Source organism: Thermobia domestica, unplaced genomic scaffold (genome assembly GCF_964235325.1).
Source record: "Thermobia domestica unplaced genomic scaffold, izTheDome1.hap1.1 HAP1_SCAFFOLD_581, whole genome shotgun sequence".
NCBI classification, from domain to species: domain Eukaryota; kingdom Metazoa; phylum Arthropoda; class Insecta; order Zygentoma; family Lepismatidae; genus Thermobia; species Thermobia domestica.
The window spans coordinates 33,910-48,153 of record NW_027656291.1 but is presented as its reverse complement, the minus strand read 5'-3'; the positions used below and the strand labels follow the sequence as shown (position 1 = coordinate 48,153).

The 14,244-nt window shown below is 38.5% G+C and overlaps 2 non-coding genes across 2 annotated transcripts; both read left to right on the top strand.

Moving 5' to 3' along the window:
* The first annotated feature begins 4,276 nt into the window (after positions 1 to 4,276).
* LOC145677061 (5S ribosomal RNA) lies at positions 4,277 to 4,395 on the top strand. Its single transcript, XR_014129607.1, has one exon. It is a non-coding gene; the product is annotated as a 5S ribosomal RNA (ribosomal RNA).
* A 177-nt stretch (positions 4,396 to 4,572) lies between these two features.
* Positions 4,573 to 4,691, top strand: LOC145677064 (5S ribosomal RNA). Its single transcript, XR_014129610.1, has one exon. It is a non-coding gene; the product is annotated as a 5S ribosomal RNA (ribosomal RNA).
* Positions 4,692 to 14,244: the final 9,553 nt, after the last annotated feature.

The window sequence follows — 14,244 nt, the reverse complement described above, 5'->3', positions numbered from 1 at the left end:
CTATTGAATAACATTTTCTCAGTTTAATGCTAGCAAAAAACAAAACAAAATCAAAGTGTTTCTATATAAATTTAGTTCACCGTGTTGTAATATCACATGGAATTGAAAAACGAATAGTCGAACCTCTGCTATCTCGATCAAACTTCTCAGGATGATATACTGACTTACCGCAGAAGTTCGACTGAATACGTTTCTCAGTTCCATGGGAGAACCTGGAGAAGCAAAAGCCTGCGCAACGGAAAATACTAAATAAACTTGTAGAGCAGGTCAAGATGTATCATCATGCCAAGTTTCATTCAGATCAGAGAAGTTTGGCTGCAGCCATTTTCATTACAAAGCACAAAATGGATGGTCCCTAACCTCGAGAATCTTCACAATTGTCGACGAGTTGAACTGCACTCATCTGATCAAAATCAAACTTAAAATGACAGTTCACTTTCAACTGTTAAATAATATGATATGCAGGCTTCTGCTTTCCTAGTTACAGTCTATCCACTGTGGTATGCATATTAGTACAAATGTGAGAGTGCATATTTATTAAAGATTTGCTTCAAAAAGCGATGAAAGACATAGGCATTGCCGCGGGCGGTGATAACAAGATGCCGGAAAACGAACAAGCAGAAAGAATATGGGCTGAAGAAGTGTAAACGACGACGCGGCGGCCCGTAAAGGTGTTGCCGTCCTATTAAATGAATAATATCAAAAGAAAGAAAAAAAAAGTAAAAAATTTCGCGCTCGTAATCAAGACAGAAAGCAACTAAAGGAAATCTTTGTTTTACGTCCCACGTTATGCCGCTTAGGCTAAAAGAGGCGCTGATTATGAGAAATGATTGAAATGGTGGTGGAATGAAGAAAGTGGGAGGAAACGGGAGAACCCCGCGGTAACCCACCGCACATAGTTTTTGTCCACCATAAAGTTAACTTGGCGGGGGCTCAAGACAGAAAGACGGTTGGAAAAACAAATAAACGATGTTGCATCCCGTAAAAATGTTCGCGACCTATGAAATCAATATTTTTTCTTAAAGAAAAAAAAGAATTAAAAAGAGAAAAAAAGGTCAAAATTTCGCGCTCGCTTCGCTCGCGATCAGCAGAGAAAAGAGGACGTGACGCACCCCTAAAAGTGTTGGCGACCGATTGAATAAATATTGTGGGTAAAAAAAAAAAAAAAAAAAAAAAAAAAGTCAAAAATTTCGCGCTCGCTTCGCTCGCGATCAGCACAGAAAGAAGGACGTGACGCGCCCCTAAAGGTGTTGGCAACCGATTCAATACATATTGTCGGTAAAAAAAAAAAAAAAAAAAAAAAAAAAAAAAAAAAAAAACGCTCGCTTCGCTCGCGATCGACATGAAAAAGGCAACGACGTGACGCCCCGTAAAATTGTCGGCGACCTATTCAATCAATATATTCGGTTGAAAAACAAAGTCAAAAGTTTCCCAATCGCTTCCCTCCCGATCGACATAAAAAAAAAGGCAACCCCTTCACCTCTCCTTATGCATTCATCAGTAAACATACAACCATAGATCACAATACCACTCACATCACCTATCAGTTCTCCACGTCCATCAAGATCCAATCATCGCCCTGGCCCTTTATGATGATACACAACATTACATGTTATTGTGTGCATTGCCCCGCGTTACAATACATGACCAAAAAAAAGAGAAAAAGAGCTGCACTGCCTTCAGTGTAGACATGTTCGTATTCGTAGAAAATGATTTTAGGTACACGATAGTACAGTAATCTATCTTCACATGCTTCAGATGTGAACGATACCTACACATGAAGAGGGCTCCCGAGGTTTCCTTTTCCAATAGGATGGAGCTCCACCACACTTGCAGAATGACGAGAAGTTATGTTAATAAATATATCCCAGAGTGTTTCGTAACTCGCCCTTGGTCCTAATGATGAAGCGTTCTTCAGATGGCCCCGATGTCTCCACACATGATACTATGCGACTTCTTTTCACGAGGCTCTCAAAGATCACGTTTGTGTCCTAACATTCTCTGCAGATATGACACAGCTGCGATAGCGGATCACAGAAGCCTTTCCTCTCCTTACAAGAGACGTGTTCATTCGAGTATGTGAGTAATTCGACTATCGATTAAATATCTCCCGTGTCACGATAGTAGTCACTTTCAATTCTTCTAACGAAGGTAAGAAAAAATGCTATACAAACTTCCTTTCGGTATATAAAGGATTAGGGGCCCAGAGAATATTTTCTTTCAAGAGGATACATTCTTTTTCGAACACCCTGTATATAGATCCTCTAATTATAACTGCAAACAAAATGTTGATTTTGCAATTGCTTCCATGAGAGAATATTCTGTGCACTTTCTTTCTGAAGGGCCGGGCCTAAACGTTTTCCTTAATCATTAAATTTAGTAGTTATCTACAATTACATAGTTTTCCATTGTTCTCAAAATAAAGATTTTTCTCTATGAATTGTTGAATGTTGCTAGGGATATTGAAGTAATTCTTTTTAGTGTTTTTTTCTTTACAATAATGTACTGAACGCCTGCATTAAGGAAGTTCGTGTGTCCATCTTGCAAAATGTTTCGTCTTTTTTCATGCCCACTAAGGTAAATATTCATTTTGCTCTTTTCTCTGTATGCAAACCACATTTCTTAAAGGCAACATTTTCATACAAATGTAGTACTAAAAACTTCTAATTGGCAACATCTGGGCTGCGAAGAGGAAAAAGAAAGAAATCTCGTACGTATTCGCGCGCAATTCGGAATTAGCCAATGAAAAGCACAAAAGCGGCCACCATCTCTCTCTCTTTCTTATTAACGGTTTTGTACTTTCTGCAGTTCTATCAGTGCTGCTAACCTCTTACTATATCATTGAATATGTATGTTTAGATATATATATATATATATATATATATATTTTTTTTTTTACAAAAAATCATACTACTACGGAATAATATTAAATGCCTTTAAACCCTCATTTCTGTTTGCACTTTCTGTTACACTACCTTCCCCGAACTTCTTTCAAGTTATTAAGTGCAGAACGGGGAGTTATACATATTTACTTGCGCTTTGACAATATCTGCACATTGTGTAATAATAGGAGACGTATAAAATAAAACTATATACTAATACGTATATATATATATATATATATATATATATATATATATATATATACAGTACACATTCCACTATCCGAGGCTTTCCTTTTCTTTTCTTGCTGACGATAAATTACGCTTTTAGAAATGTTGTCTGAAAACAATAAGAATATGTGCAAAAAATACAATCAGAGGTAGAGGTCTTTAACAGGAAATAAGCAAGGGAGTTGAAAAATTTTTTATGCATGTAAAAAATATAGACATGAACCAACTTGTGAAATAAAAAGACCAGAAAACTACTCTTTCTAAATTATGTGTAAACTTTTTACCGAAAACGAAAGTTGCACGAAAGACTTTTTGTCCGTTTTTTGGCCTCCGGTGCTTGGGGTCCCTGATTCAATCCCAGCTCGTGCCGTGTGAACTTTGTCGTGCATAAAGACCGTGCTCATGGGTTTTCTCGGGTTTCTCCCGTTTCCTCCCACTTTCTTCATTCAGTACTCATCATCACCGTCTCCTTTAGCGTAACCGGTATAAGTATGCGACGTAAATCTAAATATTTCATTTCATTTCCCTTTTCTGCTCATACTGCTGATTATGCGCGATTATGCCAACATCCAACTCCGCGGATAATCGTGCGATTACTGTATATACAACTAATACAGATACAACTAATTATATTATCAGTTACAGTATCGGTTTTTATTTACTAATTTGCCTCACTTTATTTGCATCCCTGCAGTAAATAATTCTTATCGATAATAGTTAAAATGTATATTACATTTTAGTGCTTCACGACTGAATGATCATCTGCCTTACGTTATCTCGCAGCTGAAGAGAATGCTACACTGAAAACTACCTTGCGTTATAAAGGGTAAGTGAAACATATCTTAAAAATATCTTTCATACATTTCATTGTGTACATTAAAGAATGTAAGTTTGCCTTTTTCCTGTAATCAATACTTAATAAAGGATTTATTTTTATTTATTTATATACAATTTCATACGTGGTTCGTGATAGTAAACTCGATAGGACACAGTGGCACTATGAACATCCGAATCACTCATCATTCGAACATTCAAATATTTATTCGAATATTAGTATATTCCAAGTAATGTTAACGACGTTAATATGCTTGCCTTTATAGTTAATAATGTCAATTCTTACTTAAAACATACTTCCTTAACAGGACATTGAAGAAAAGGTAGTTGCCAACGGCCATACCATGCTGAATATACCGGTTCTCGTCCGATCACCGAAGTCAAGCAGCATCGGGCCTGGTCAGTACTTGGATGGGTGACCGCCTGGGAACACCAGGTGCTGTTGGTATACTTTTTCTAATTTTGTTTTTCACAAAGACGAATATTCTCACATCGTTCACCACGATAATTTCGTAATCATGCATTACTTAAAACAATTAGCAACGCTTTCCACGCGCTGGTCTTTTTGAGTATTCACCGACAAACCTACGTAGCTACAATAACTCACTCGAAGCCATATGCATTCGCCAACGGCCATACCATGCTGAATATACCGGTTCTCGTCCGATCACCGAAGTCAAGCAGCATCGGGCCTGGTCAGTACTTGGATGGGTGACCGCCTGGGAACACCAGGTGCTGTTGGCATCTCTTTTTCAAATTTCATTATCCTTCAAGTACGAAAATACTAGAAACATTAATTTTATAGTACTTTCAAGAGATAATTTATCAACATTATTTCATAGCGATTAATCGATATTCTAAGCGTTATACCCACTATTTCTTACACTAACAGCCTGTTTATTTGCACGGCACATTAAAATAACCTGATTTCCGATCCGTGTGCACCTACTACTATACTTAACACGGAATGTATTACCACTTTTTAAAAGTAAATTATTATGACTAAGTGTAGATCTCCGGCGAGTAAATGCCTTTCGTATACAAGCACGACACATCTCCGCTATGTGCTTTACTTTTTTACTAACAGCATATAGAAATTGGATTTCAACGTGTTTCTACATAACAGAATGAAGCAAATTTCGTGATTTAACTCTTTCGAATAATGTGTTGGTCCTGACAAGGACCGTTTGAAATGAAAAATCTTGAAGAAGATTTTTACTTAGAGCTTGTGTACTTGGTAACAGCCTTCGTACCCTCACTTACAGCGTGCTTGGCAAGTTCACCAGGCAAAAGAAGGCGCACAGCTGTTTGGATTTCCCGGCTGGTGATAGTTGACCGCTTATTGTAATGGGCCAAACGAGAAGCTTCAGCAGCAATACGCTCGAAGATGTCATTAACAAAGCTGTTCATGATACTCATAGCTTTGCTAGATATGCCAGTGTCAGGATGCACTTGCTTCAAAACTTTGTAGATGTAAATGGCATAGCTCTCCTTCCTCCTCCTCTTCTTCTTCTTATCTCCCTTGGAGATATTCTTTTGGGCTTTACCAGCCTTCTTTGCAGCCTTTCCGCTAGTTTTTGGTGGCATGATGACTCACTCGTTCAGCAAAATTAGATGTGTCCGCCGATTTATCGACTTCATTTAAATTACAGTACGTGTTTCAATTCGCGCCAACTGCCTTGCTTTTCATTTGATGCACTCGGGTGCACGCTTGAAGTAGTAACAAAACTGACTTGATTCATGGGAGGCCGCAATTTTTCCTCTCATCTTATTACGAAAGAATATTGAACAATGTCTGGTCGCGGCAAAGGTGGAAAAGTCAAGGGAAAGAGCAAGTCCCGCTCCAGCAGGGCTGGCCTTCAATTCCCAGTAGGCAGAATCCATCGTCTTTTGCGAAAGGGTAACTATGCCGAACGAGTTGGTGCTGGCGCTCCCGTGTATTTGGCTGCAGTCATGGAATACCTGGCAGCTGAAGTTCTTGAGTTGGCAGGCAACGCTGCTCGTGACAACAAGAAGACTAGGATTATTCCACGTCATCTGCAGTTAGCTATCCGTAACGACGAGGAATTAAACAAGTTGTTGTCTGGAGTTACAATCGCTCAGGGTGGTGTTTTGCCCAACATTCAAGCTGTACTTCTGCCCAAGAAAACTGAGAAGAAGGCATAAATGTAAGACCTATATCTCATACAAATCGGCCCTTATGAGGGCCACAAACCCCTTTATAGAGGAGATTTACGATTGAAATGAATTGTTTTCGATATACAGACTCATCAAAAGTGTCTGAGATAGTTGCTTAGTTTCATTCGAAATTCTCGCTGCTATTCGATTAATTAGTATATGTGTAGTCGTCGATCGTAATTGAAGCCCATAGGAAGTCACACTAACTTTAGAATACTCCAAACAGCGATGTGCTTAGTTCCCACTACATTATTAATTATAAGATCATTACCTTTTGTATTGTCGCTAGCTACATTTTTTTGATATTTGCGTACATCGGGCTCATATTACCCAGAGGACAGGACAGTCGAGCCCAGATTCTCAGCAATGGAAGAAAACCTCATACCACATATTCTCATGTACTTCATGCTAGACAAAGGAATTTCCAACATTCTTAAAGCACTCATGTTTCTCTCTTGCGTTGGCTTGGCTGAAATTACTCTGTTCAATATGTTCTCGACATTTATTATTGTTCATTACTATGCCCCAATGACATCATGAACAGAGCGGATCAGAAAACTTTCCTAAATTTCTTTTGCAACATAGTAATGACATTAAATGCACACTTAAGTACGATTTATTCTTTGCAAGGTCGATATTCATATTTGTGTGATATGTGTTATATGTATATGGTTTGTAATACGCAACTACTCTTATTCTCTGATCTCAGAACTCATTTGCTACTGTGCCCAACGAGCGAGCCTAGGTTTCTTGTAACTACTGCCTTTCTTTAGTAAATAATGTGAAGTATACAATGCATTAACCTACATCTCATATTTGTATTACTCTTTATTTTAGTAACCCGCTACGAAGTGTCATTAATTTACATGTAAATCACAATAGACACTACCGCAAAAGAAAGAAATCGAACCCAAGACCACGTAAACAAGATAAAGGACAAGATTCAGGTTTCTAACGCATTATTCGCCCCTCACAGCACAGTATAGAAGTTGTATAAGCCTCTATACGTACATCCTACTGTCAGAACAGAAATTCCGACTTGCGTTTCGCATCTCTCATGCTCGCTACTTCCAACAAATCGCCAATTTCCAACCAGAACCCCTTCTCCAGCATTAATACTGCTACATGATATGAATACGTATACATGAACGTACATAATGTAAAAAAAAACGTATGATTTTCTCAAATTAATCTCTCTACGTCTGTAATTTAGTGTGCATCAAAAGGCTTTAATGTAGTTACACGAATTCTTATAATCTAACAGAAAATCGCACAAAGTAAATCTTTCCCTTTATATAAATTTGTTGGCTCTGAAAAGAGCCGTTTATGCCAATTTTATATCCAAAATAGGAGGAACCCCAACTTAACCTCCGAAACCGTACAGGGTTCTTCCTTGCCTCTTCAAGGCATACACAACATCCATAGCTGTCACTGTCTTCCTCTTGGCGTGTTCTGTGTATGTAACAGCATCTCTGATTACGTTCTCCAGGAATACTTTCAATACTCCTCGGGTCTCTTCATAAATGAGACCAGAGATACGCTTCACACCACCACGGCGAGCAAGACGCCTAATAGCGGGTTTGGTGATACCCTGGATGTTGTCACGAAGAACTTTACGGTGGCGCTTGGCACCTCCTTTGCCAAGACCCTTGCCTCCTTTTCCACGTCCTGTCATTTCGATATGTTACTGCTTCGCTCACCACACACGAGAAATACAAGCCCAAGCAGCCCAAGACTCGTGGTTTTGTTCCTTCGATCATGCAGGGAAAGCACGGAGGAAAAACACAAAACGTGTCTAAGCCAATGAGAACTGTCCTTTTCGACTGACTTTATCCAATGAGAAATAGCTTGATTTAACGGTTTTGCTCTTTATATAACTTGACTTAAGACTTCCGCTAATAAGGCTTTTCTCTTCAAATACAGAAACCATTAGCAGCTTAATTGCGAAGGGTATCATCATTAACAACAAGAAACATCGAGTTGAGGCATCAAGATCGGCGGCACGACCTACACCATGTTACAATTGTTACAAATACGACCATCTAACCCATCTCTGTACGCAGAGTAGAGTCTGTTTTCGTTGTGGCGATAGTCACACTTCACCTTGTGGAAGACCAATTAACCGAATGTTCTGCGCCACCTGTAAGACAATAGGACACCGCACAGGAAGCAGTGACTGCCCCAAGAGGCCACACTTCACAGAAAGAAGACAAATCATCCCAAACATTTTGAATACAACAGAATTCCCACCACTACCAGAAACTGGCCCTTGCAAGGATCACCACCAGACCTCCACAATTCCAGAAGATGAAGAAGCAGAAGAACCCGACCAGCAACAGACCACTCCAAATTCAGATTTTCAAGACCAAATTAACGAAGCAATAGAACGAGCCACAAATTCCATCATGAAATGGGTAGCATCAATACTTGCAATAGTAACAGAACCCCCGAAACAAAAAACACTCCATCAGGCCATTTCTCAAGCCACCAGACAAATTTTTCGAAAACAGTTAAATATTCTCACAACCACTCATGGCAATATCTATATCACTCATAAAAATTTATCCCCATTTCCACAGAAAAACAACACATCTAATTCTTCTCACATCACATAAATCATCCCACCTACATTAACACACACACAATGTTTTTGAACTCAATGCCGAAAACTTCTCTCTTCGGCACTCTTCACGGATTCACAAAGAGAAGAAGATAGAAGATCAAAAGCTCCAACCAAGAAGATAAGAAGACTTTCAACGGCCAAGTACAGGACCACGAACAGGACCATCTACCTGATGGACGCACTTATGCATCGGCTTCACTCAACATCGGAAGCACACAATCAGCAGACCCAAGAACAGAAGCCTTCGTGTTAAGACTTGTTGAGACCAGTTGTGCGCTTATCATCGCTGCTACCAACTCATCACATCAATTTATTAATATTTTCTCTGGATGAAGTAGCTAATAGCTAATATATCCTTCCATCTTCTGATGGTAAACAGACTATGCCTATGCCTATGCCTATGCCTATGCCTTCGTGTTAAGACTTGTTGAGACCAGTTGTGCGCTTATCATCGCTGCTACCAACTCATCACATCAATTTATTAATATTTTCTCTGGATGAAGTAGCTAATAGCTAATATATCCTTCCATCTTCTGATGGTAAACAGACTATGCCTATGCCTATGCCTATATCAGCGCGCAATTATTTGAAACAAGTCGTGACAGTTGCAATGGCACGTACCAAGCAGACAGCTAGGAAATCTACTGGAGGCAAAGCTCCTCGAAAGCAGCTTGCCACCAAAGCTGCAAGAAAGAGTGCTCCAGCTACCGGTGGAGTGAAAAAGCCCCATCGTTACAGGCCTGGTACTGTGGCTCTCCGAGAAATTCGTCGTTACCAGAAGAGCACTGAATTGCTCATCCGCAAGCTGCCCTTCCAACGACTCGTCCGAGAAATTGCACAAGATTTCAAGACAGATCTTCGCTTCCAAAGCTCAGCTGTCATGGCTTTACAGGAGGCAAGTGAAGCTTACCTTGTAGGGCTTTTCGAAGACACCAACTTGTGTGCTATTCACGCAAAGAGAGTCACAATCATGCCTAAGGACATTCAGCTTGCTCGCCGCATCCGTGGGGAACGTGCTTAAGTTTGAAGTTCTGGCACTGAGTTCAAAAACGGTCCTTTTTAGGACCAATACACTACTTAGAGATGCTGTTATCCTAACAAGGATCTTGTCCATACTTGTTATCTTTTTTTTTTAAATTCTCACGCCGTATGTTGCATAGTTAATACATCTACCTTCGTTTTCCTGTCGTTTCGTATATCATCCTATCTTTCAAGTATATTCTTTAGTTTTCCCCTATGTTTACCGATTGATTATCTTCGTTTTATGTGGTCAAGGGTTCGATTTTGCCATATGTTGCATAACTTAACTTCGATTCAACCACTGTTTGCCCTTCTCAACGTTATTAATCTGATAGAACTCGCAGGCGAAATATGTACTTCTTCCAAGGTAGCAAAAGTAATATTATTTTGTCAGAGGTCGCTGCTGTTGAATGCAAACGTTAAACTAAACTTTCTTTAAGTGTCTGTTTGTACTTAACATCAGTTCAATTGTACACCTACATTTCTGCTGGTGTTACTATTTTTCTTTATAGCAATATTACGAATTATAAGACGGTATCCGTGGTTATTAGCGTGTTCCCTTTTCCTAACACTTTCTCATTACACCAGTATTTCCATCATTCATTAGGCGTAATCACCCGTCTCCTTTATCATAAAAATCATAATAGTACGACGTTAAATTGAAACATAGTCTACTTCACTTTCACGAGTTGTAATAAGTTCGAACATTTCTTTCACCCCAGCCTTGAAAAGAGTTGATTTTAGTTTAGTGTCCCTTTCAGCAGCAAGGCTGTTTCAAACGTGGACCTACTTATTAACGTGCAATGCGAAACATTTGAGCTCCCACCGAGAATCGAACCCAGTCAGCCTGCAAAAGTTTTTCTAACAAATGCATTAAGTGCGTTTTCTGTACTGTTTCGCTACTTGAAGATAGGAACAAGGAAAAAGTAAGTGATCACAAATTGACATTACGTAATGTGTTCCCCATTTTTTTTCGAGTACACCATTCTTGACACCCGTGAAAGCTTTCTTTCCCCACCCTCAATTCCCCTCTGTTATAAAGCACTTACATCAAGAAGTGCTTCGGTTAAAAAGAAAACTCAAAGTCCCTTGCGTGTATACTATACATTGCTATGAATGAACATGTGATAATGATAGGAAAAGCACAATTTTACTCTTCTCAAAGTATTTGATGGCTCTAAAAAGAGCCGTTTTAAAATGTCAGATGATTTACTGACACATTTACTTCTTCTTTGGTGCAGCCTTCTTAGCACTTTTCGGTTTTGCTGTAGCCTTCTTTGGCTTCGGGGCCTTTGGCTTCTTGGGAGTTTTTGCCTTCTTCACTTTAGATGGTGATTTCTTAGGTTTGGGAGCAGCAGCCTTTTTCTTTTCACCAGTCTTCTTGGGACGTTTAGCTGCTGGCTTTTTCGCAGGCTTCTTCTCCTTTGATGCTGATCGTTTCGCCTTGGTTGAAGATCCACCTTCAGGCTTCTCCTTCAGCGATGAAGCACTAAGCTTAAACGATCCAGATGCACCTTTTCCCTTGGTCTGAACCAAAGACCCAGAAGCAACTGCACTTCTCAAGTATTTCTTGATAAATGGAGCAAGCTTCTCGGCATCCACTTTGTAGTTCTGAGAGATGTATTTCTTAATAGCTTGCAGTGAACTTCCTCCCCTTTCCTTCAAATTCTTGATGGCGTTGTTCACCATTTCTGATGTTCTTGGATGAGAAGGTGTTGTTTTTGGTTTCTTAGGCTTTGCAGACTTCTTAGGAGAAGCCTGTGCCGGGGCTGCAGGTGCTGATGCCGTATCTGCCATTGCTTTCTGCAATAAACTCAACGATACTGAAGAATGAAATTTTCGCTAGCAGGCAGCGTTGAGTTTGGTTACGGAGCGCGGACCGGATAGAAAGCACTTGCTGAGGCGGGCTGAGGTAAACAGAAGTTCGTAGTTGCCACAACGATAAGTGTGTTTCCTTCTATTTTGATAAACGATTTTTTTCAGGTATTCAATGAATGCACCAGATCCTATTCTTCCTTACTGGCTAGAAGAAACTTTATTCCACATAACTCAAAAGGCATTTGTTTTTATTCGCTTTTCTATTTTATGTTTCAGTCATTGCTAAGTCGGTCACACTACTTTTTCACCCTCCTTGTGCTTATAATTTTCATAATTTAACATGGAAATACTTATCAATAAATAATTATATTACCATGGTAATTAACTTCAATCCTTCCTGTGATTATACGCAAAGTACCATCTTCGTACTGCTTACTATAGTTCAATGAAGGGAATCTATAAAGTAACGCGTGTCGCACACATCTGCCTTGCAAACTCCCTGGCCTACTTCCAATGTATAGACTTTTATTTCAAATCCTGATTTAATTTCATAATTTTCTGTAGATTTTAACATTTTATTACCCAGCTTCTTAATACGAATGACAATCAAGCCTAAATATTTATTCCCTTTAACTTTATTTTTCTTTTTTATTTTGTGCCTTGTTTCATATTTGTTCTTACGTTAGCAATTAACGCACTTACCGTAGTTATGTATGAACAGGTTGTTTCTATATTTATTTTATTCCAAATAAATTAAATATATATACGGATTATTTTATGGTAGTTGATATTTTCTGTTGTTTCCTACGTGAATTGAGGAAACGCACGGACTTTCGCCTAATTCTTGTGCTACTTTCATATGTCTGTATCTGTCGAATGCTGTCGATCTGTCGAAATGTGTATTACTATCTGTCGATTCATCGAGTGAACTGAATTCGTTAACCATTTCACCAGGCGCGCATGCATTTTTTTTTCTTCTAAGGGATCCAAGCTTCGGGGGGCAAGGTTCCAATACTACAAGCCACTATGTCTATATACTATTATTCTGCATTCGAAAACACGATAAATATTCCACTTACTTTTTCACAAAAACATGATACAGACAGAGTACAGATGAAGTGTAAGATCAGATTTATATTGATGATACATCAATATTTTCCCTGTTAATAACTACATTTAATGAGAAAGTCTGCAAATGTATGTTCACTTAGGAACTTTTGCGAGGAGTCCGCACCCGGTGGACACCCCGTGAGTACGCCTCTGCACTTGACTATACTTCGAATTATACTGCAAACAGTTGTATTTTAGTTTCCCCGTTTAGTTCATCGATATCATTAACACAAAGAAAATAGATGTTATAGATGCGTATTCTCAGTTCTCGCTTTATATCCGGACGTCTGCAAAAATCTACTCCTTTTCTTTCTTTCACGCATCCACCAAACTAACAATGATTTGTATTATAATATTTGCGCATAAAATGTATATCTCATACCTTCCATGTTCTCAAGTATTCATAGACAAAAACGGTTATTTTCTGCGAACAAATTGTCCAAACACAGTGCAAATGTCATCTATAGATTGTCCTGGTTCCGTCTGCGTGTACATAACAATGCGTCATAATCATACATTGCACATTAAGGATATCAATTAATCTTCCCAAATTCCTAGATATGCCTGGCAAAAGTTCCGCGTGTTGTAAGGATATTACATTTGTACTACCGACAAGGTGGTATCTTCCAACATTGAAGTTCAATAAACCCCAAATGTGTCGGATATAGTATTTGATTTCTTGTCTCATTGTTTGCGTCAGAGATGTCTTCTCAAGTTAGGATTTACGATACATACAGGATGAGTTGTATATATTGTTGCTGCCAGCTCTATATTAATCCCATATTTGTAAACGAATAAAAACAGTATTCTAATTATAACAATGTGCTCACAATTAATTTTATTCTTAATTGTTATACGTATTGTTGATTAAAAATGAAAATGTTGCTAAGTGAATTTTATTAATATTTTCTGTTGCGTGATATAGGAAGTGAGTGAAATATTGGAGGAATATAGTGTGCGTAGCAGATGATGTGCAGTGGCTTTGGATCGCCTGTGATAAGGTAAGGCATTTGCTATTTTAATTAACGCATTTTATATACTGTAATCCTAATTATTTTTATGTGAATGTGCTTACTACTTGTGTATTCAGTGGGACCGATGTTTTAATATGTATGGTCAAGCAGTGTCGAGCCTGGTCAGTGTGTGGATAGGTGACCATTTTTTGTAAATCGATAACATTTAACTTTGTAAACACGGATGAAGTAGAAGTATATTTATTTTATTTTTTACCTCAAATATGTAGGACACTTCTCCTTTGTACATCAATTATTATTATTAGTTCAACTTGTTTACAAGTTAAATGAAAAGAATAGTCGTTATCGTGTGATGATTGTGCTCATTAGGCTAAAGAAGACTCGTGATAAGAAAGAAAAGAAGAACGGTGCTCAAGTTTCGTCACAGCATATTCTCAAAAATTTACAGGCAAAATTCAGTGTTCTGCATGAAAAGGCATATTTGTACGAAAAAAAAAAAAATTCTGCAGACGACAGAATTAAATAAAGTAATACACATGTATTTTAGAGTTACTGGTGTAAAATCATTACAAGT